A 10,609-nucleotide genomic window follows, 5' to 3' on the forward strand; every position below is an offset into this window, starting at 1 on the left:
ACCCAAGTATAATCTTGTGGCAATCACCATGGGTGAAGAGTCCCCCATATTTTAAAATATCTGACTCTTCACGAGATTGTTCTTTTTTAGTAAAACAAACTCTTCATTAGACTTCCAATTAGTTTCAATATGAACATTCAATACAGACACAATATGTGATAGATCTGACCTTTCTCAAGTCTTGGCAGTTCATTTTGTCTCTTATGTAATAGGACCAAGTTTATTATTAACATTTTCTAGTCCTTGTACTTACATGGTTTTATACTTTCTGATGTGATTAAAGGTCTTTATCATTTTGTTCTTGTGCTTGTCAGTTCAATCCACACCAGAATTCTTTATTTCCTCTAATTTGTCTCATTGACTTTTCTACTTCCTGCATAATTCTTCTTTTCTTCTTTTTTCTTTTGACAGCCCAAGTGGATTTACAGACAGTCTTGCTTTAGTATATATTTGGGGGCGGGGGTTCAGGAGAAACATGGGGAGTTAGTGTTTATATGCTTTTGTGGTATTTTCTCAACAAATGTGGCCTTTAAAAGACCAAAGTCGTGCTTGCTTTACCAGCACATATTATTAAAATTGGAAAGATGCAGGGAAGTTTAACACGGTTCTTGTGCAAGGGTGACAAGCAAATTCATGAAGTGTTCCACATTTAAGAGGAAGAGGAAATGGAGGGCACCAAGGTAGTCACTGACTAAGTTGGGAAATAAGAAAAAAGAGGGATGTTAAACTCAAGCACAGGTACATGGAAGTGTCACTCTGTATTTGCTATGAGACACAGAGTATTTTCCCCAGTGTTAGAAAAGACCTGACAAATTACTCATTTTGATCATTTAGAATATCCTTGGTCACAAATTATACAAACTATACATTTGTGTGAGTGTATATGTTTTCCTTGACTTGAACAAATATTTAAATGTATCATATTCTGTAAATTATTTAAAATATTGATTTACTTAATACTAATGAAAACTTGTGGGATGCTTTAGGAGGTATTTAATTTATAGATTAAAAAAAATCTGAAGTCAAGAGCCTGTTTTTCCTCCAACTAGTGGTAGAGCAGAGGAGAAGGCCAGGGTACACAAGCCTTATTCTATCCTCATAGGCAACCTGTATGCTTACTCTGTCCTCAAAGGCAGGATGGCTCATATTCTGAACCTAAATGATGTTGCATAATAAAATGTTTTGCTTGGAAATTAAAAAATGAAAACACTAATACAGGCATGGTGAAGCATGTCTGTGATCTCAGTTATTTAGGAGACTGAGACAGGAGGATCACAGGTCCAAGGCCAGCCTGGGGCAACTTAGCAAGATCCTGTCTCAAAGTAAATGTAGCTTAGTGGTAAAGCATCCCTGGGTTCAACCCCTAGTACCAAAGAAAAGATAATGCACATTTGAACACATACTCAAAATTTTATATTGAATTTTTGGGGTTTATGGTCTTTTTTAGAATTCTCTAGTGGTAAGTTGCCTCTAGTGGAATAGGAAAAAACTAAGTATGGAGTCAAATATTACCCTGATTAGTCATCTGCTTGTGATGAAGTCACTTAGCTTCTTTAGGACTCAGTTTTCTCATCTGTGAAACAGGAAATATGGACTAGATAATTTTCCAGATATAATTATTTCTGTCCTTCTGGAGCTAACAAACTGGCTGGGAATGGAAAATGAATGATCACAAAAAAATTCAAAGCAACAAATCTTCCAATATTTATTATGAAATAATTTTCAACAGTTTAATATAAAAAGTTTTACAGTGACCACTTATATATCTACCACTTAAATTCTGTCATTGTTTTATTACATATTTATCTAACAATTTCTCTATCCATCCATCAATTCATCATTTAAAAAATGCTCCCCCACCTCTGCCTTTTTCAATACTGGAGATTGAACCCAAAGGCACTTTTCCAGTGAGCCACATCCCCAAACTTTTTTATTTTAATTTTTAAAACTTTGGAATAATTTGTTTTATTTGTTTTTCAGTATAATTTAACCATACCGTTTCTCTGTAAAGATACAAATTAATAAATCAAAAGGTGTTGATTTGTAGATACTATACAAAATTCCTTCATTGTTCCCAATCATTATGTTTTAGTTTGCATATTTTTGAAAATTCTCAAACATTTCAAACATGCAAATATAGAGAGTGACAGAATAATTAAAACTGCACTTGCTAACACAATTTACAAATGTTTACATATTTATTTATATTTATATATATTTATATGTTGACTTCACATATATCCACACACACACATGTATGTTTTTAAAACAATAAAAAATTTAGAGATTCAACTAAAATACAAGCAATCTTTTGCTCCATCTTTCTCTCCAGGGTCAACTATTATTTTATTTTTTTATTTGATCTCATAAGTTATAAATGACAATACTCAACTATTATTTTAAAGTTAGTAAACTTCTTTCAACTTTTGTCATTTAATATTACCCACTGTGGTCTTTCTCTTACTGTAATCCATGTTTCTCTGTTTCTATAAATGACATATAGTATCAGCACACGTTTTGGTGATACATACTTTGATCTTCTTGCTTTTCTTTTCTTTTAATTTTTTTATTTGTTCTTTTTAGTTATACATGACAGTAGAATGTATTTTGGCATATCAAACATATATGGAGCATAACTTCCCATTTTTGTGGTTGTACATGATATGGAGTTACACTGGTTGTACATTCATACATGAACATAGGAAAGTTATGTCTGATTCAGTCTACTATCTTTCCTGCTCCCATCCCCCAGCCCTTCTTTTCATTTCCCTTTGCTTAATCCAGTGAATTTTTATTCTCCCCACTACCACTTATTGTGAATTAACATCTGCATATCAGAGAGAACATTCTGCCTTTGGTTTTTTGGGATTGGCTGATTTCACTTAGCATGATAGTCTCCAGTCCATCCATTTACTGGAAAATTTCATTCTTCTTTATAGCTGAATAATATTCCATTGTGTATATGTACCACATTTTCTTTATCCATTCATCTGTTGAAGGGCACCTAGCTTGGTTCCATAGCTTAGCTATTGTGAATTGAGCTGCTGTAAACATTGATGTGGCTGCATCATCATAGTATGCTGATTTAAGTCCTTTGGGTGTAAACTGAGGAGTGGGATAACAGGGTCAAATGGTGGTTCCATTCCAAATTTTCTGAGGAATCTCACTACTGCTTTCCATAGTGGTTGCACCAATTTGCAGTTCTACCAGCAATGTATGAGTGTACATTTTTCTACACATCCTTGCCACTGTTTATTGTTATCTGTAGTCTTGATAAATCTCTTTCTGACTGAGATGAAATCTTGGTGTAGTTTTAATTTGCATTTCTCTAATTGCTAGAGATGAAGAACATTTTTTTCATACATTTATTGACCAATCATATTTCTTCTTCTGTGAAGTGTCTGTTCAGTTCTTTTGTCCACTTATTGATTGGGTTGTTTTTTGTTTTTGTTGTTGTTGTTGTTGTTGTTTGGTGTGTGTGTGTTAAGTTTTTTGAGTTATTTATATATCCTGGAGATTAATGCTCTATAGGAGGTGCAGGTGGCAAAGATTTCTCCCATTCTGTATGTTCTCTATTCATGTTCTTGATTGTTCCCTTTGTTGTGAAAAAGTTAGTTTGATACCATCCCATTTATTAATCCTTGATTTTGTTTCTTGCACTTTTAGGAGTCCTGTTGGAGATTTGGGCCTACTTTTTCTTCTTGTAGGCTTAGGGTCTCTGGTCTAATACCCAGGTCTTGATACACTTTGAGTTGAGTTTTGTGCAGGGTGAGAAATAGAAGGTTAATTTTAATACAAAACATGAAATTAAAGAAAAACACACAAGTCCAAGTTTTTATTACTATATTTAACAGTCCTAAAATTACTTTGTCAGGGGGCTAGAAAGGTTTCTTAATTTCTGAACTCATCGTTACATAAGAAGATAATAATGAACTTGGACTGGTCTGCGGGCTATTCTTTGAGTAACACCACTGTAAATGCCTAGAATATTTTGTACCTTTTCTTTCCTTAAAACTTCACCTCTTTACCCTTCCTCAGTCTCAGCTGAAGGCTTTGGAAACACTGAAAGAAAAGAAGAGAGATTTCACAAGATCTTTCTAAAATTTCTACTTGTTTGCCAGAATCTGTGCTCATACACACTACTTTTTCTCATGCCACTTAATGGACAAATTGCTCTGCCTCTAGCAAGGGCAATCCCTGTGCCTGTACCCTAGTGTGAAGCCTTTTAACACAGGATGCTGCTCTGGTATTTCTCCTCCTCTATTTTGCATGATTTCCATCTTCTCTGCAGTATCATTGCCAGCATACAATCATGCTGTTATTCTACCTTAGATAAACTCTCTTGACCTGCTTGTTCTCTTATGCCAGCTATCACCTTATCTCTCTGTCCCCTTCCCACAAAACTTTGTTTAGACTAGCCACCTTCGTTTTCTCTCCCTAATTATCTCTTGGACCTGCTTTAGGCAGATTTTTTCCATTCCCAACACTGCACTGAAACTGCCCTCTTTAAGGTCACCAGTGGTTTCCAGATTTCCAGATCCAGTGGTCATTTCACGGTTCTAATTTTTCTTGGCCCATCAGCAACATTTGACAGGTGATGCCCCTCTTCCTTGAAACACTTTCTCTTCTGTGGGCCAGGACACCATTCCAGTTTTCTTTCCTCCTACTTCTCTGGCCTTTCCTTTTCAGTTTTCCTTGGTTGAGCTGAAAATATTGGAGTGTTCTGTTTCTACAGGGTCTCATTCAATCTCATCACTTTAAATACCATGTATACGTTGATGAATTTCAAATTCTTTGACTTCTCTCCTGGTGCCCAGACTGCCTACTGCCATCTCACATTGAAAGTCTCATGAGCTTCTGAAAACCTCAACTCCTTTTTTTCTTTTTCAGAAAATTTTTATTAGTGAATTATAGTTATACATAATATTGGGGTTCATTTTGATGTAATTATACAATCATGGAATATAATTTGTTCCAGTTCAGTCCTCAATACTTCTCCTTTCCCTTCTCCTCCTCTCTGCCTGGGTTCCTGTTCCCTTTCCTCTATTCTACTGATCTTTTTTCTATTTATTTATAGTTTTTAAAAATTAGTGCATTATAGATACACCTAAAGGTAAAATTCACTGTAGTATATTCATATACATACGTAGGATAATTTGGTCTGTTTCATTCAATTGTTCCTCCCTTTTCCCATTCCTCTCACCTTCCTTTCAATCCCTTCCCCTCTACTCCACTGATCTCCATTTTTATGGGATTCCTCCCACCCTCTTTTTCTTTATTTGGGTCTAATTTTCACAAATGAGAGAAAATGTTCAACACTTGACTTTCTGGGACTGGCTTGTTTCACTTAGCATGATCTTCTCCAGTTGCCTCCATTTATGAGCAAATTCCATAATTTCATTCTTCTTTATGACTGAGTAAAAACTCTTTTGTTTATATATACCACATTTTCTTTATGCATTCATTTGTTGATGGACATCTATTCTGGTTCCATAACTTGGCTGAGCACCTCAAATCTTAACAGGTCCAAGCATATTCCCAGGTTATTTCCTTCTATTCCCAACCACCTTTACAGCTCTCTTGTTTTAGTTAAAAGCAACTGCACCCTTCCAAATCCTAAAACATGGACATCATTGATATCTCTTTTTCACATCTCACATTCAATCCCTTAGCAAATCTTATTCACCAATCTCAATTTAAGGAGATCTCAAGGATGAGATTTTTTTCTTTTTTTTTTGCATAAAGGTTCAAAATAGAAATATTAGAATGCTAATACTATCATTACACTTATTAAATATGAAAGGTGGAAAGTGAGCAACCTCTACTCTGAATGGTTGCAGGAGATTGCTAGAATGTGAATTCTCAAGTGCTACATAGACAAGAGGTGAGGCGACTTTGTGAAGAGGTAAAGGGGGAGAGGACTTTACTAACAATGGAATTATTGTTTCAGAGGATACATGGGAGAAGGCTGGGGAGAAACAAGAATGATGATGATGATGATGATCATCATCATCACATTGCTTAATATCTCAACAGAAAATAGGAAGACACAGGTGCATTCGTGAATGCACTAATACATATGGCAATATCAACAATAATTTAATGCCAAACCAAGGTAATCAATAATTAAGTCCTGAATTGTAGCTAGTTTATATAAATTGAAGAAAATGAACAAATATTTTACCATTCCATATGTGCAGTACTTGGTAATCACATTCATTGACACAGAAAGTAGAGTGGTGGTTACCGGGCTGGGATGAGGGGAAAATGGAAAGTTCATGCTTTATGGGTGGGTCTAGTGTTTCAGTTTAGGAAGATGAGAAAGTTCTGGAGATGAACAGTTGTGATGGCAGCACAACAATGTGAATGTATTTAATGAACTACAGTACTTAAAAATGGTTAAAATGTAAACGTGATGGCATGCATATTTTACATAAAAAAGAATTGACATAGCATACATTTTAATAGTGGCTAATACAAATGAGTTCAGAGAATGGTAAGTGTATGCCCTAACAGAGTCCAGCACTAGGGAAAGTGCTCATTAAACCTCCTTATTTAATTCTCACGCAACCTAATCAGGAAGGTATTACTGTCTCCTTCTCTCTCTCTTTTTTCTTGTGGTGCAGGGGATGGAATCCAGGACCTTGTGCAACTATACTGTCTCCATTTTAAGGGAAGGAAAGCTGAAAGTTAGAGACTTACTTAAAATGATATGGCTGATAAGTAATGGAGCTGGCAATTATAGCCAAGTGTTTCTCCAAAGTCTATGTGCTAACTATATCACGTGGAAAAGGGGAGACGTAAACTCTTTAAAGATGTTTGAAGCTTGCCAGGCATGGTGACGCACGCCTGTAATCCCAGGGGCTCAGAAGACCGAGACAGGAGAAACTTGAGTTCAAAGCCAGCCTCAGCAAAAGCGAGGCGCTAAGCAACTCAGTGAGACCCTATCTCTAAATAAAATACAAAATAGGGGTGGGGATGTGGCTCAGTGGTGAATGCCCCTAGGTCCAATCCCCAGTACCAAAAAAAAAAAAAAAAAAAAAAAGAAAAGAAAACCAAAAAAAAACCCCCAAACAAACATACACACAAAAAAATCTCCCCCAAACAACAACAACAACAAAAAAAACCCACCAAAACAACAATAACAAAAAAGCCAGTGAAGGAACCAGTGGTGGAAATAGGTGGCTGAGGCTTGGATCGAAAGAACGAACCATGCGCAGTGTGTGCACTGTGAAAGACTCTGCCTTACTCTCCCACCTCACCCACCATTCCTGCACACAGAGGCAATAGCTACTGACATGGGGTATCATCCTCTGGGTAATGCACATCAGAATATCATTTTAGAAATAAAATTAAAAATGTATATTTATACTTTAGAAATACGAGTGCTTTATAAATACAAAGCATTAAAATGATTTAAGTTTTACAAAGCAGATTGGAAAGAGGAACAGTTTTATCAGACTGGTCTTATAAAGCTTACAGACTGCCAAAACAACAGTGCCAAAAGGGAATTAGGTACAGACGACTCAAGGAAGCTTTGTATACCGCCAAATTGAACTTCTCTTCTTTTCTCACTGAAGCATGTTTTGGAAAATCTATGTATGTATCCTATTGTATAGAGAACTTCAAAAGACTAAAGTGGACCACTGGAGAAACCTCAGAATACTGTCTTGAGAATACTTCAAATATTTTCAAAACACATCAGCATAAAACATCTGCACTGTAAATTAAAGATGCCAATCGGGTTGCCAGTAAAGGCAAAGTTTAATATTCCCAGATGTTATTATATAGTATCTATGATATGTTGGCTGAGTAGGGAATGCACATTTGTACATCACAGTATTTTTTCAAAATGTAAATTTAACCCCTGGAGATATAACAATAGCAAGGCTGAATAAATTGTCTGAAAAATGAAATTCATATTTCTTTTTTTATTGTTAATTTTAAAAGTGGGGGAAAGGAGAGTAAGAAAGCTAATTCCTCTATCAAATGGCTTTTTAAAAATTGAGAGTACCTCTGAAATGTTAAAAAGCATAAATGGATCTGAAATGAACAGCTTTTCATTTTATCACTGATTATTTCTGTTCCCAGACATTTATGGACACACAAAAGAGTCTAGCTATGCTCAATTACTTAATAACTATTTTTGAGGGACAGTGATAGCATACACCATTTTAAATGCATCCTATATTTTAAGACAATTCAATGAATTCCATGTATTATATTCGTAGCAAAATGAAGCATGATAATTTCACAATTCCAAAGAAGCCACATCTACATTAAAGAAATATTGTGGAGAATTTAGTGATTCATAGCACCCTTTCCCTGGTGGAAGTTGGTAGCAAGGATATAGTAATGGAAACAGTTTTATTCTGGAAGCTTTCTCCTATTTCATTTCATTTGAAATAGAGCTTCACTGGTGATTCACAAAGAGCATTTTTAAGTGCAAAGTTATTTAGGTTAATCCAAAGAACAATTTTTATCTAGTCACTGTCTAGTTCAATTATAAAAAGATTTTGAACTCAAAACATTATTATTGAAAGTAGAAAGTTGTTAAGTTTAAAAATTTTTTAAGTTGTAGATAAACACAGTACCTTTCTTTAAATTTATTTTTATGTGGTGCTGAGGATCAAACCCATTGCCTCACACATGCTAGGCAAGTGCTCTACCGCTACAACCCCAGCCCCAAAGTTGTCAAGTTTGTGTGTCTTTTACATAGGTAATATAACCAAGAAACCTCTAAATATTCTGGCATTTTGCAAAATTTTCAAGGTAGGGGTCAGAAAACTAGATTCCTGGACCCTGTGCAACCTTGGGAAATACTTTCAGCTCTATGGAGTTATTGTTCTTAACTTTAAAAAAGAGCAGGTTGGGGACTGGGGTTGTAGCTCAGTCGTTGAGCACCTGCCTCACATGTGTGAGACACAGGGTCGATCCTCAGCACCACATAAAAATAAATAAGTACAATAAAGTCATTTTTCAAAAAATGAGCAGGTTGGGTCAGATTAGTTTTTCTGACTTGCTTCATCTCTGGAGAATTTTCTTTCAACATTTTTTTTTCTGGGAACTCCTAATTGGGGAACTACTGCTTAACCTCTGGGGTCAATCTAAGGACAAATGTACACTGTCTATTAAGGTTAGGCTAAGATCATGGAATTCCCAAAGTTTCCTTTCACCTCTAACAGTCCATGACAATATGACTTGTTGGTGCCATCCTTCTATCATCAACAGTGACTTACGGGGGGTGTCAATTATTTTACCATATTGAGTTAAGGCAAGGGAAATACTAAAATATTTTGACGATTCTTGTCCAATTTGACTGAGCAGGTGGGTCAGGCAGATAAAATTAAGTAAACAGGGTAATGCATCCTGGGTGGGAATGATGAGTAGAAACAGGGTGTTTGGGAAGGTCTTTACTTGAGAGAGGTGAACAAGGTAGAAGAGGGGATAAGTTCTTAATAGATGGGATAAATGTAGTCACTGGACACATGGGGGCTGAAATATGCAATGCTTGTCTTGGAATAACGAGTAGGGCAGTTTGGCTGGGAAAGAATTGTTTTATTATTTAATGAGCCTGTAATCCCAAATTGTGCACAGCAGTTTAGCTGTTATTTTAGTGAATATGGTAGCTATTATTGCTATATTTAGCCAGTCTGTGGTACATCAGACTATCCAACTGTTTACAATTACTTTTATTAACCCTAGGGAAATTATTGATGTGTCTCAGAATGTAACATTGACACAGTAGAACAATTGACAAATATTTATTGAATCTATATAGTGTGCAACTCTTTATGGCACATAAAGCTGCATTGGAAAGGTTCTTGCCCTAAGGGAATGAAGTAGTTGCTGTTACAACATGGCCTCAAGGACAAAAACCAGAATAAAATATAGTATCATTAGCACTTTAAAAAGTAAATCTGCCAGCAGCCCATACTTTAAAAGGTGATCTTATCCATACCCATGATGAGAAAGATTACTTGTTACACTTACAACCCCTAAAGCTCGAACCCTGGTCCAGGCCACTTCTCACAAGCTCTGGGACAATAATCCTTTCTTTTCTTCACACAGTCAATGAAACAAACACACCAAACATGTCAAACTTTAAGTTCCAAGTAGAATACATGATCTTCCTCCTCTCTACCATCCACCAGCAAATTCAAGGAAAGCAGAAACCACTTCTATTGCCATTTCCATCTCACACACACATGCACACACACCACCATCACCACCACAAACCAACCCCCAAATCCAAAACCCCAAATGAAAAGCCTCTAACAAGCCAAACCAAAATGAAGTAAGCCAAACCATCCTTTCTTGGTTGATGGTTACTACTTCCAACAGCCCAGTTACCACTAGCTTAGACAATTTGAGCCCTGAGAGAGGAGCATGATGAGATGAGGGAGGGCTGTGAACAGGAATTGGGTAGAGATAAAGGTCTGGCAAGAAACTTGTCTGTCTTGTTCACTGTGTTTCTACAGGACCTACCACACTACCCAGCACTTAGTGATTGTTCAGTAAATATTTGTTAACTTAAGTAGAAATTTGCCCTAGTATGGAAATTATTGTTTTGTCAAAAGGAGAGGGGGTATATTAATATTCATACTCT

General features: G+C 36.0%; 1 non-coding gene across 1 annotated transcript; it reads left to right on the forward strand.

Annotated features, from left to right (window-relative positions):
- The first annotated feature begins 545 nt into the window (after positions 1–545).
- LOC124094709 (U6 spliceosomal RNA) lies at positions 546–653 on the forward strand. The gene has a single exon (XR_006852304.1). It is a non-coding gene; the product is annotated as a U6 spliceosomal RNA (small nuclear RNA).
- The last annotated feature ends 9,956 nt before the right edge of the window (positions 654–10,609 follow it).

The sequence above is a fragment of the Marmota monax genome, unplaced genomic scaffold (genome assembly GCF_021218885.2).
Source record: "Marmota monax isolate L192 unplaced genomic scaffold, Marmota_monax_Labrador192_F-V1.1 WCK01_AAM20220418_F8-fsc00007, whole genome shotgun sequence".
Classification (NCBI taxonomy): domain Eukaryota; kingdom Metazoa; phylum Chordata; class Mammalia; order Rodentia; family Sciuridae; genus Marmota; species Marmota monax.